We start from the raw sequence: 14,305 nt of genomic DNA, 5'->3' as shown, positions 1-14,305 counted from the left end.
CTGTTGAACCATAATGGCCAGGCTCCCAGCTACACCGTGTTTCCTGCTGCCCTTTCTGAAGCAGCAGCTCCTGACAGGGATGTACATTAAGTGCTCTACATTTATGAGCTGAAACTCAGGGGAGGCTGTTTTGAAATAATATTGCGGCACAGAAATCCCTTCATGCAACCTGCAGCCTGTTAGCTGCTTCTGCTCCCTAGGTGGCACCACAGATTAAGTGGACCATTTCTGTTCTGGCTGAAAAGGAGGTGTCCTAAAGCCTTTGCAGGTAGGGTTGGAGGTGAGGGTAGGAAAGACGACATGTAGATTGAAATACCAAACGCGCCCAAGTTTGCCTTGCTAAATCTGAATACTCCCCCAGCAGTCCTGTTAAATATAAATTCGCTACAACCTACACGCTTCCCTGAGTTGTCAACAATAAATGAGCTGTCATTATGAATAACACCCGTTGTGTATTAAATGCGTTTGGTGAAAAGTTCAGGGTAATAGATCACCAGGAAATTAGGGTGAAGGCTGTACTTTAACTCTACTTGCTTGTGACAGTTGGCACACCAACAGCGACCTCGTGGCAACCAGACTGATGAAATTACAACCAGGGGGAGGCAGGCAGGGTGTGTGTGAGAATCTTTGATATCCTTAAAGTGTATGCAACATGGCAAACATTCTAACAAATTTGGCAGTGGCAGCTCAAGCTTTTGTGGAGCTCTTGGGCAGGGGTGAAAGTGAGACCCCCTCTATCACTGCTTGCCAGTTGACTCAACCTCTCCCTCTGGGCCCAATCCACAAGAAGATAAGTTGAGCAGAGACTGCTGTTCCTATTCCTTGCTTTTGTCACTGCTTACATTGCATGCAGATAGTATGCCCTTGTGATGTACAAACTAGGTTTTTGTATAACAACAACAACAACTTTTTATATACCCCACCCATCTGGTTGGATTGCTTCTAACACATACAAAAACATAATACAGTGGTACCTCAGGTTACATACGCTTCAGGTTACAGACTCCGCTAACCCAGAAATAGTGCTTCAGGTTAAGAACTTTGCTTCAGGATGAGAACAGAAATCGTGCTCTGGCGGCACGGCAGCAGCAGGAGGCCCCATTAGCTAAAGTGGTGCTTCAGGTTAAGAACAGTTTCAGGTTAAGAACGGACCTCCAGAACGAATTAAGTACTTAACCCGAGGTACCACTGTATAACATCAAACAATAAAAACTTCCCAATACTGGGCTGCCTTCAGATGTCTTGGAAAAGTTGTGTTTCTCTCCTTGACATCTGATGGGAGGGCGTTCCACAGGGAGGGTGCCACTACCGAGAAGGCCATAGGCCTTGTTCCCCGTAACTTCACTTCTCGCAGTGAGGGAAGTACCTGAAGGTCCTCCGGAAACAATAGACTATTGCATTTGCTCACATTCCATCCCTTGTTACCCACACCTCACCTTTTCTCAGGTGTATCTCTTGCTGGAGAGCCAGTATAACGGTTAGACTGCTAGACTAATAACTGGGAGATAGGGCGTTCTAGTTCCCACCTGACCACAAAGCTCACTGGGTGACCTGCCTAACCTACCTCACAGGGTTATTGTGAGGATAAAATGGAGGGGGGGGAGAGAAATATGTGTTCCTCCCTTTGGATAAAAGGAGGAATATAAATTTAATAATAATTAAAAAATGATAAAATTCAGGTTGCATTATTATTAACTGTTGCTCTTTTATTTTATTTTTTGGGTGTGGTTTTTCAGTGTCGTCCAAATGTTGGGTGAGTGTGTGGTAATGGGTGGTTACGGCATGTACAGGGAGCAGCTGAGAATCTCATCACCACATAGGACCTTTTATTTAATACAGGTCACTTCCAGGAATCAAAAGCAAGTGTTTTACTTTCTGATCAAAGAACGGCACAGTGATGGGAGGTGAGAGTCGTTTGCAAAATTGTGCTTCTGCTTGTGAAACATTAATTAAGCGTATACAGGAACCATATCGTGCAACCTCAGATAACAGATCCTGTGGAAAATTAAGTGCACTACCAATTTCATGGGGCTTAGGGGAGACATGCTTATCTCTACATGAAAACGGGCTGGAATTCTGAAAATATGATGTGGGATACAGCAGGCAAGGGCTTCTGAGCCTGTGGCTACCAAGCAAGGTTGTGCTCCAGCATCTCTCTAGTTTTTTGGTTTTTTTACAAATTAAGCACCAGAGAAAAGCAAGTTGCTTGCAAGGAGAAGCATTACAGGGGAACACAGCACAACACGGTTGGAAATGTATTCCTCTGGGCAGCAGAAAGGAGAGAATGTCACGATGCAAAATGAGAAAGGCCCCCGAAAGAGCGGGTAAAAAGATATCTTTCAAGGGATCAGCTAGAGTTGCTTACAATCTGCGGCAAGCCTTATTGTATTTTGTTCCTGCGCTGTAGGCCTCGTGAAGTTTGGAAACTTGCAATAAATGTTCCCCCCGCTGGAGCAGATTAATAAACGATAGTGCATTTATCTATTCAGCACACCTCACGTTATGAGGCCAGCATTAAAAAAAATGCTTCCACTCTTGTGGGGCAGGGTTGCATTTCAGATTTCAGTAAGGGGAAGGAGGAAGAGATTTCTGGGAAAGGAGAGAGAGAGAGAGAGAGAGAGAGAGAGAGAGAGAGAGAGATTTTCAGCAAGTTTTGAAGGCCTGTTCTTAGCCAAATGGATGCTGGGTTTGGAAGCAAATAGTAAAATCCAGAGTTTCAAAAGATGGTTGCAGAACTTCAATGCTACTGCAGTTAAAATCCCAAGGTCACACAGTTTAGGGTTAACTACTCTTGCTGCTTGATGCTTTATAGAAAGTCAGCTCAAAGGTGAGGTATGGAAAACCAGCTGGCAGCTGATGTTCAAAAAGCAGTACCTGATCCCAGCCGCATTTCTAATTTTTGTTTCCTCGCAAAATGTAACATGCTAAATATGCCTCCTTGCCTGGACTCCTGCCCCTGTTACGTCTTCCAGAAGCCTGGTTTTCTATGTTGCAATTCTCTCGAAGGCATGCCTAATTAATACAATTACAAACTAAAAAGCAAACATATTTAACATTATTGTAATCATAAATACATATAGTGTTTGCAGCCCGTTTTGCACTTGCGTCCTGGTTGTGCCTGAAGCTGGTGCACTTTCACCCTATTTATACTATGGGACTTAAATGGTTCAATCCTGTGCATGGTCACTAAGAAAATGAGAAGTGCACAGGATTGTAGCCTCAAAACACCCATAAAAACACCATTCACTCTTCCCTTTTGAATGGCTCTATGGGAAAGAAGTTCACAAAGACGTTTCTCCTGCCCTGCATGCATCTATACTTTGAATTAGAAATCTCCAAAAATCTAATTCACACCTGCTGAATTGTACAGTTGGAAGGGACCACAAGGGTCATCTAGTCCAACCCCCTGCAATGCAGGAATGTTTCACCCAATGTGGGGCTCAAACCCATGACCCTGAGGTTAAGCGTTTCATGCTCTACCAGCTGAGCTCTCCGATGTATTCCCTTCTGCCTTTAGTGAACGGTTTCAGCAAAGGGCTCCCTCTTATTTCTGAAAACTTTTTGTTACTGCTTCAGTTGAATACGACTTTCACGCCACAACTGAAGTTTCTTCTCTTAAAAAGCAGAGTACTGGTAGGAAGACATCCACACAGCTTGTTAACCATTGTCTGCAGCCTTGCAGTTTGTTCCTGACCTGGTTAATTGGAAACATTATAAAGTGTTATTTCTTCTTCGCTGGGTCTTCTTCTGCAATGCTGTCGGAAACAAGAGCACGATCAACTCTGCAAGAGAGCTGAGCTGTGCCATCAAAGACGATCTCCCTGCAAGTTAATTGTAATCAGCTAAGATTTGCAAGAGCTCAACCAGGATTAGGATTGATAAGTGAGGTAAAAAATTGCCTTCCCCAAGTCATCACCCAATTCAGCATTCAAGTAGGGAGGTAAGCCTTGAGTGTCAAAAGAAATTTCCCACTCTGAGTTTGTGCACATTACAGATGCTAGCTAGATGATCGGGATCTACCAATTAACATCAAACAGTGGATTGCAGTGATTTACCTTCTTATTCCAGATGGAGATTTCTGTTTTAATTCTGGTAGCTAAGGCTGCAAGCTCATGTGCACTTGCTTTAGAGTGAATCCCATTGAACTGTGTGCTATTTATTTCTGAGTAAGCAAAGCTGTTGGCATGTTTCAGATGAAAACAGGGGCACTGTTGTGTACTTTGTACCACCACCACTTCTCTCATCAAGGATCTGGGCCTTATTACAGTGCATTTACATCTGAGTAAGCATGCATAACACGTGCTATATGTTTTGCTGTACTTTAGTTTTCTCTAGATTGGACATTTACAATTGGAGGTTACAATTTGTGATGCTTGATGATTCTGGGCTGTGGTTTCTTGAAATATATATAAATGTATAGAGGGTTTTTAAATGAAAAACAAAACAAAACCTAAGTGGGGGAAATTAAGTTACTAAAGAAACACTACTATTTTCACCTTTAGGAAACATGCAAAGTTGTGATTTAATTGCATGTAAACATGAAAATATCCAGCCTAGCTGTTTTGTTTTCATTTTCAGCTTGGATCAGGGGTAACAAGTACGATGGCAGTTTGCAAAAAAATAACTTCTTGAAGCCTAAACATACGCATGTTTATTCAAAAAATAAGTCCCACTGAGTTCAGTGGTGTCTGTTTCCCAGTGAGGGTGCTTCGAATTACAGGCTCAGTACGACTTTCTTCCACTGCTTTGGCTAGAACTGCAAATTGCCTTCCTCATTCCATCATAGAAGACATTGAGACATGATGGAAAGATGCCCTGATTCTTTTGAAGAGCTAAGCAAGAACAGAATATCCTTCTCTGGGTATTGCTGCTCTGCGGTGCAGGGCGATCATCTATGAATCCCAGCTGGCATCATCTTGATCAGAGCGCAGCATGCGGAACATAACCAACTACCAACTTTTTGCTTTAATACCGAGCAGATTTTTATTCCGGGCTGTGCTTGGAATTGCCAAGTGAAAGACAGTGCTTTTGTTGTCGTTTGTCAATAGCAAATCTGTATCCTGGAGTTTCCCTTCCCAAACCACTATACAAGGCTTCCTCAACCTCAGCCCTCCTCCAGATGTTTTGAGACTACAATTCCCATCATCCTTGACCACTGGTCCTGCTAGCTAGGGATCATGGGAGTTGTAGGCCAAAAAACACCTGGAGGGCCAAGGGAAGTTAGCAGCCCTCACTTGGCCTCTCACACATGTGGGATGGAGAAGGGTGGGATGATTGTATCCAATGATGGCTTTAGCTTAGTGGAAAGAACGTGTTTTTCACTCATTCTTGGAAGCAGCTTTTAAGGAAAAAGGGGAGGAGCTTAAGAGGTGTGAGAGCTTGAAAGGAATGGGGGGGGGATCAGATTCCACAACTTGCAGGTGCCACAGGTGAGCAAGTGGATAAGGTTGGCATACGTCTGGAATTTCCCGGACATGTCCGGGATTCAAATGACAATATTGGCAAAATGTCTGGGGTTTTGTTATCAGGGCCAGGAAGCTGAACAACTTTCAGGTTCATTCCCCCCCCCCAAAGCTCAACAACTTTGAGGTTCATCTCCCCTGCAAGTCCTTTCCACCAGGCAAAAGCTACCACTGGACACAACTCATTTTATAGCACCTATTAAAAAAAGTGGGTGGAGAGTTTTAATTTGCAGCCTCCAACTCAAGGAGTCAGTTTTAACAGAGAGAAATTTAAGGTATCAAAAAAAGGTGCAGTGATGGCTTATTCAGAAAGTCTGAATATGTGTGTGTGTGCGCGCACTACACGGCATAAAGGAACATTGGAAAAGATACAGCACATATTTTATATTGCAAATGAAATCTAATAGCCACTTTCTGACTATAATTAAATATTTCTGCATCTCTCTCTCTCTCTCTTGCACACACACATTCTGGCAATGAAGTCTAATTAATCCACAAAATTCCTCCCCGCATTGCCAAGGCAAAGGCATTATGAAATGGATTGTTTTGAAACATAGCAAGGCTGGCAAACTTCTGAGCTTGAACAGATGGAAGATGTATATACTATCAGTGTTTTTGGGGATCGGACAGCAGTCTGCATGAGGGAGTCAGTGTGGTATTGTTGCATTTTTCACACTGATGTTTGGGGTAGCATTCTCATTTATGAACAGCTGGAGTCGGACAACAGTTCTCAAAGAGGTGCTCTGATTCCCTATCATGTACACACTCATTTCTCTTGTTCTGTGCTTATTGTTTGATTTTTTAATTTTTTCCCCCATTGCAAATTTATTAGAGAAAAGGAAAAAGAAAAAGAAAAAAGAAGCAAGAAACCTATCAGCTCATGTTAACAATATAATCAACACCAAAACATCCATTTAATTTACACATACAACAGATTCATATATGCCATCCAAATGTCCAAAGAGATATCCAAATTAATTTGGTGTTTATAAAGCATGCTCAAATGTAATAACAGATGTGTACTAGATGCTGAGTATTTGTCCTTCCAGGCTCCAGGTGTAAGTCTCTAAGCGACCACAAGGACTTTTAAAATCTATGTGTGTTGTCCCATGGGCACCATAGTCAAACAGGTTTGACAGAGGTTTAAAAGGCTACCAGTTACAGGTTAAATTCCCCACCCTGATTCGTAACTGGCTCATCCTTTCCAAGCTTCCTTGAAGAACTTTTAGAGAACATTTGTGATTTCTCCTAAACTTAGAAAGACCCAGCTAGGCCTCCTGGGAACACTGTGGGTGTATTTCCACATCCTTGCAACTTGGTACATTTGGGAAAATGGAGGGAGGAAATTGTCAGCAGAAAAGACTCATGAGAGCTGAGGTCTCATCTTAAATTCCCACCGTCCATATCAGCAACGGAGGCTTTAATCATTCAGAGGAATCCTCCCAAGGACTTTGATTTAAATATGGTAATTGGCAAGACCGCGAGGAGAAAATTTATTGGAAGGAATAAAGCTCTGGGGCTCCCTTTGACATTGCAGGTTCTGAACAGGCTGAGCAAGATAAGAACCCTGGGCTTTCAGAGGTCATCTCTGATGCTTGCTCTCTCCCACCCGTTCCCAGTCTTACCAGCTAGTTTGGGGGCTTGAGAAGGGAACTTTTTAAGCAGGCTGGGCTGACAGTGCACTGAGCCATTATGGGCCAAGATCAGGAGGTTTGATGGATGCTTAGCTTAATGCTTCAGAGGGTAGGGGTTCCAGATTGGGAAGTTCATATCCTGAACAAATCACTCTCCATATTTGCTGCAATCACTGTGTGCTACAAAGCCTGTGGGAAAAATCAGAGGTGATAATGGGATGAGAGTGCACACCATGTGGACCATTATGGTACACCATGCCACTTTCGAATCAACCTTCAACTCTCAGAAAATCCAATTAATTATTCCGTAGAAGGAACATCGGAGTGTTTGCAGTGAAGGCCCCGATACACCACACACTCATACCTTTCATTTTATTCTTAAGAGATCATCCCTATAGTATGCCATGTTCCAAAGTTGGGGAAAGTTGTGACAAGAGAAGTACTGGTCAAATTGTACTTCATGGCAATTCCTTCTTGCTCCTGCGGGCCTGAGGATCTCCCGAAAGAGAAGAAGGAAACAATTCCTTCTTCAGGCAGGAAGCAAAAATGGTTTCCAAGGGAAGCTCTCTGGAGGAGGGGGAAATCAGTTGTGTAGGATGATCTCAGGGACAAAAAGAAATCTGCAGGAAAGCACACTGAGATGCAGTCAGCCAGTATGGCTATATGATAGAACACCTGCATTAAGCTATTTGCCATGAAGCAAAAATGGTATCTAAAATAAACTACTGGTCTGATTTAGACTTGGGCAGGTGTGTGTGTGTGTGTGTGTGTGTGTGTGTGTGTGTGTGTGTGTGTTTAATACCTACTGCTTAGAAAGGTCAAGGCAATGCATTACTGGACAAAGGTGACTTTAACAACCAGTAGTCAAGTGAGCAGGATGGGTTCTTTTGTGTTATGTCACTCTATATTAAGATTCCGTCCCCTGAACTCAGAGTTTTCTGGAGTGGGAATTGATAGGTTCACAATGGAAGGGCAGCTATATGGAAGCTCAAAAACATGGAACAATCTGGCTATACCGTGTACTACCTTAGATTGCCACCTCTTCGTAATTTTTATTCACATTTCATGTAGAGGAATTATGAACTGAGTTTGGCCATATATATTTATAAAAATAAAATTGTCCAGACCAACTTTTATCAACTCAGTTTGTTTGTTTTTAGGTGAACTATCTAGCTACTTTTAACTCCTAGTGTTTTTACTCTGATGTGTTTGCTTACTTTCCCTATTGAAACCTCTGGGTCAGAGAAAAACTCTGTAATTTGTATTTTACAAATGTATGGAGTGCTTAATCACAAGACTCTCTAAGGCGTATATGAAATAAAATCACCAATAAAACACAGCTCAAATCCACAAAACTGTTAAAGTATACCTGCATAATTATCAATGCAGATAAAAATCAGTAAAACTTTTAAAAACAAATATTGGATAACTGAATTATGCAGCCTGGTAAGCTTGCTGAAAATAAATAATAAAGCAGTTTAATTTTGGCTGAATCTTGTCCTATTATGCTCGGTGAAGAAAAAAACACTTCTGGGATCAACAAGCAGTTAATCACTTATTTTATTTATTTATTTTATTAAAATTTCTTCACCACTTGATTGCAAAAACAATCAAACCAACAAACCCCTGACAGTGGCTTATTACTGTGTTTTGGAAGTCTTCCTCTGCAAACAAGTATACTTTATATTAAAACTGCATTTCCATACTTAGTCAATTAATTGGTTAGATCAATCAATTTTTAAAAAACACCTTTTATTTGACATACAAGCTGCCCCTGATTAATTCGGCAACATTATAAAATAATAGTAATTATTATTTTTAATAGCAACACTTATGAACATCACAGAAGGCAGGCAACACCCATAGGAGGATGTGTCTCCTCTAAGCTGGTTGTTGATGCACAACATGAAACATCGTTTTTGTTTTAAAAAACACCTTACTCTCTTCTTCAAAACGACTGATTTATTCATCAGAAAATTCGTGCAAATTTGATCAACTAAAAATGCATATAATCGGACAGCTACGAATTCTTTAACCAAGTGTCAACTCCAAACAAGAGAGACAGAGGGAACCAACTCTTGATCCTAATAAGGATAAGTTGTTTTGTGGAAACGTAATGCATTATGTTATACGCACTTCTGAAGACTGAAATTGCTGCTTGGAAAAATAATAATTTCTGAATGACTAAAAATTGCTGTGTGGTGAAACGATGAGCTGACTAATCTTCCAAACCTGAATTGAACAACTAGGATGATGTGACTATGTAGCTGCCACAAGTCATGATAAATGTCCTTTTGGTGTCCTCATCGTTTTGCTCTACTGATGCAAGGAAGACCCAGGATGTCCTCAATTTGCCAGGTGGAGCGATAGCAACACAGTATCACTATCTATGGAGTGTTAAGAAACTGCTGGAATAGTTTTTGCTACTTTCCAGGAGTTGTGACGCTATAGATTCAATGTTCCCTTATTCTAGGGAACCGAATAAATATAAAAGAATCTATGAATGCTGTCATTGTCTACAGCAAGGCATGGTGCCTGAGGAGTAGGTGGGATGGCTATGTTGAAAGCGAAGTTTTATCAACCTCCAGCATGACCTCATGGTCCCACCATTCAATATTGTCTATCAATGCACAACATATCCCCCCACATTCTCTGTGTGTCTCAATTTAAAAAAATACACTGGCAAACAAAATTGATTTCAAATTGGCTAATATGTAGTATTTCAGTCAAAAATTCATGGGGATAGGGGTGTTATTGGGGGGAGGGGGTTACTACAAAGATGTAGACTAGAAAAAGGCCACAATTCAGCAGAATTCAAACCACCGTTAAGTCTCACCAGTCTTTCCATTGAACACTATATTCTTAACGTTTGCTGAACTGTGCTTGATTAAATCAACAACAATTCAAAATGACCAATGCTTACAATTTTATTGCAGCCTTTTTAGGAGTTATGAAACTTGCTGTCCTATACGATCAAATGTGACGTTACAGGAGCTGACCTGATAAACATTTTCTCTCTGAAGAATACCCGTGTGTGTGTGTGTGTGATGGGGAAGGGGGAGGTCCGAATGTTTTTTAGGGAAGCGGGGCTAAATCCCTTGGCCAGGGCCATATAGGAAGACTACGCCAAAAGCAAATGATTGCCACCCAGATGTCCAGTTTCAAATTAAAAGCCCAACTTTTACTTCCCTTCTTTACAGGTACAGAAATACACAAACACACATACACTTCTCAATGAGAGTGAGGGAATGCCTTGATAAAAAAGCTTTTAAAAACCAAACATTACTGTAATTTACCAAATAACAATGCACATTTCTTTCCCTCCAGTCTGCTTATTTGAATCACAATTATGATACTTTCCAGTGTATTATTCAGTATTCAAAGGGGAAGGGGTTTCTAAAATGCACTGGTAATCTGCTTAAACCTATTTGTTAGGTAAATGAGGTAGACAGCCGCTGAGTTAAAAACTATATTTTTGAAACAAGCATACATTTCAGAGTGAGTCACTTCTCTGTCCTTTGGGACCATACCCCGACTTCATTCAGATTGGGATACCAAGGCCAAAACCAATGATGCAAGGAACATTACTTATGCCAGTTTTCCTTCTCTCCCCCCCCCCCCCCGCAAAATAACATCCAAAGTTAATAACCAATGTTTATAAAGCGAAAGACAACTACCACACTCACTCAGCAGAAAAGACTGATTTGCTAGGACATAGTTTATGAAATGAGTCGGGTGAATTGATATGCACACTCAACATATACACAGTGGCAGATAAGCGATAGGAATGTTAGCTACAGCAAAATGAATTACAATCCCATCCAAAACTGTATGTCCAGTTCTGGAGCATTCTGACCAAATGATTATTGAAACCAAAATCGTTTAGAAACATCAGGACAAGCACATCAGCTTAAAAACATGGAGAGAACTTCTGTAAACTAACAGTAACCATAAGACAACATGCAAAGGAAATCAGCATTTTTCTTCCTTGCACAATTTCAGAGCAGGCCAAGGAGTAAACTGCATTACTGACGCAAACATAAATTAAGCAACTGAACCCATAGTTTGGATGAATTCATAAATTTATGCTTTCATCCTGGAGGTACTCCTTCTTGACCTGTGCTTATTGAGTGCTTCCCTCTGGTTGTACTATATATAATTTCAGTAGATCAATATAGGAATTACAGCAATCCTTACGCAATATGAAGAAGATCCATAGCTGGGCCTGATACCATTTCTCTATATAGCACCAACTTGATTTATACTCCCCCTCTCTAAAGACTTACTGGAAGGTGGAATGAATGGCATGAGATTTGTGTATTACAAATGGGCTTGCAGTGTTAACATGATGCCATAGGCATTGGAAATGTGTTCAGTTTTGTTAATTTCACACATTTCCAGCCGAAATGCCGAAATAACGCTGTACTCATAATAATATTTAATTTGGGAGTTGGGTTCCCCCCCCCAAAAAAGCACAACGTATCAATGTCAGACAGTCATTCAAATAGCAAAAGAGTAAAATATTCCAGCAAAGGATGAATCACAATAGTTAAATGTAACAACTGTACAAGTTCTCCACGCATAAAAGCGGCCCATTTATCATGTCACATAGAGAGCTGGACTTTATTATCTTTTCAAATCCCAGATCAAACAAGTTAACTGGAGTGCGGGTGGCGAGGAAGTGAAAACAGTTTCCATTCAAAAATATATATAAAGAGAGAATATGATGAAGCAAAACACATGTCTCAAAAGAAGGAAACACTTTGGGGGGAATCACTAATCTCACTGAGACATTATGAGAAGTAGAAATACAGTCTGGTTAACAGAACTTGTCTGTGAAAAGCTTCCAGCAAGTTTCAAAAAGTAGAGGGAGATGGAGAGAGAGATCCATTTTATTCAATGCAAGTTACCAAATGCATTATGCTTTATTGTCAAAGCCTGCAGAAATACTAAACATCTTTTTCACTGGTGACGACTTTCGCTGGGAATCTGACATAGGAGTGAGGAGGTGGATGCTGAGCAGTGCAGATTTTTAACAGAGAATGATGCTAGTTTAAACTTCTCCATTGCTCTCCCTTTTTAATGGCAAGCTATAGATATAATCTTTGATGGCTAGCCTTGAGATACGAGATAACAGGAAACTGGTGTGAAAACCGCTATAACGAAAAACCTAGCAAGTCCCTAGAGGGGGCACCAGCTTTCAAGAGCCTCGAATGGCTGCACAGGATAACTGCAGGGAGCCACCATCAGACTGAATCATTTCCACTTGCCTTTAAGACATTCTTTCCCCACTGCCTCTGACTGCTATTTCTGAGTAACCAGTTAGTTTTGGGTCGCAAATCACTTGAAATTTGGGCCAAAGGACTCTCAGTGCAATTGAAAACCAAGAAGCAGATAAGTGCTAGAGCCTGCCTGATGATATCAGAATAAAGAGACTTGGTCCTGCAGTTATTTATTAGGACACTGGACTGGAGTTGCTTATAGGAGCCAATTCAATCAGATGCTCTCACTGTGGCAGCCCGAAGGAAATCTATGTTTGTATCAGGGGTGAAGGAATCTGTTTGATCTCATCCCACCAGACTCATCTGGACTTAGCCCACCCTCCTTCCCAACTGAACGTTATCGACTCATTCAACCCCCTCCCCCTTAAGAAAAGGGGGGGGGAGAGAAAGTGTGATCTGTAAAACATCACTCTTTTAGGGAGGGGCTGCTAATCGAATGTATGGAGCCCTTAAAGTTCCATGCAAACACTTTCTGGCAGAAACCATGTACGCTGTTGAAATTCTATCCCACGAATCAAGCCTTTGTCATGACCGGAGGAAGAATATGCATATATGTCTCCGGTGAACCCAGAAATGTACATTCCAGCCAATCCTTTCCCGGTACACATTGTCTCATATGCCTCTAAGAAAAGAAAGCAGAAGCAGTGCCAAGACTCCGTATGTACACACACACACACACACACACACACACACAGCGCATAAATACTTAACTATGAGAGTATCCCTAATGTGGTCCTGCATCAACATCTGGCTTCCCTTGTGCGCACACAAGATCTCCGTATAAAAACTGAGCACACAGCTCTGCACACAACTTCCAAAGCAGTAATCATGAACGGCATAGTTACTCATGTGCACAGTTTCGTCTGAGTACGCAGTGAATGGAGCACACACGCATAGCAGTTTCCGTTAAGGGTGCACTATTCGCACAAGAACTGCACGAAGACTTTGCCCCATCAAACAAATGAATTGCCCTTACTCTCTTGGATCAGGCTGAAGAGCACCCCCCCCCCCCGCCCGCCCCGCGCTCTGTTAAAATCTTGTGATAAGAAAACTTTAAATCATAGGTGTCATAAAGAGACATCTCCTGTTCCCTTTCTGGTTAAAGGTAACAGATGTGCTGCTGGGATGAGTGCAATTTAAGCCATTAAACTTCTTGATCCCTGAATGTCACCAGGGGGGACCATATAGATGAACATCCAGTTGCACTTACAAAGCACTGCATTTAACTCTCCATAAAATATGGATTTTATTGCAGCACTGTCAAGACCTCATTCCACAACCGCTGACCTCTATGCCCAGATGCAAACCTTTAAATCAAAAACGCTACACGCAGGAATGCTTGGGGGTGAGGTTATGCACACACACACGCACATGCACAATGCATGCATGCAACGTGTTTCAATACATATAGTTTCACCCTGTGATTGAATTTTCTATAGCTGCTCAACTTCAGCATCCCACATTCATTCACCTTGCACACTGCCTCTTCTTCAGGCGCAAAGCATTCCATGCTTTACCAGGTTTCTGTGCCATCTCCACAACTCTTCCTGCTCTCCCGACTTTTCCTCAAGGAAAGACCTCGTTTCAACTGTGTACGTTCTCTAGATCAGTATTCCGACCCCCCTCCCACTCCTCGAGGCTTTCCTTCTGCCTTATGAGGTCCATATCAAATCCAAAGAGAAGGCTATCATTATTATTCTTAGGATTTCTCTGCTTCGCGTGTGATTTTGTGTGTGTCGGGGGGGGGGGAGGTGTTTCAGGGTGTCCAAAGGGCTTCCTAGCGGCATCAACAGAAGGCGCCCCACTCTTTACCTTACCTAAACGAGCAGCAAAGATGCTGCTCCTATCAAGCACTTCAATTGCTCGCATCCACTTAGCATCCCATCCATGCGCAAAAAAAGAGGAAGAGAAATGACAAGAACTCCCA

General features: G+C 41.8%; 1 protein-coding gene across 1 annotated transcript in view; it reads right to left on the bottom strand.

Moving 5' to 3' along the window:
- Positions 1 to 14,305, bottom strand: part of LOC310767050 (cadherin-6) — a 155,621-nt gene that overhangs the window by 140,232 nt on the left and 1,084 nt on the right. The window lies entirely within an intron of this gene.

The sequence above is a fragment of the Podarcis filfolensis genome (genome assembly GCF_964270895.1).
Source record: "Podarcis filfolensis genome assembly, chromosome: 7".
Taxonomy (NCBI): Eukaryota; Metazoa; Chordata; class Lepidosauria; order Squamata; family Lacertidae; genus Podarcis; species Podarcis filfolensis.
Note: the sequence above shows the minus strand (reverse complement) of the source record. Positions and strands in the feature narration are given on the sequence as shown.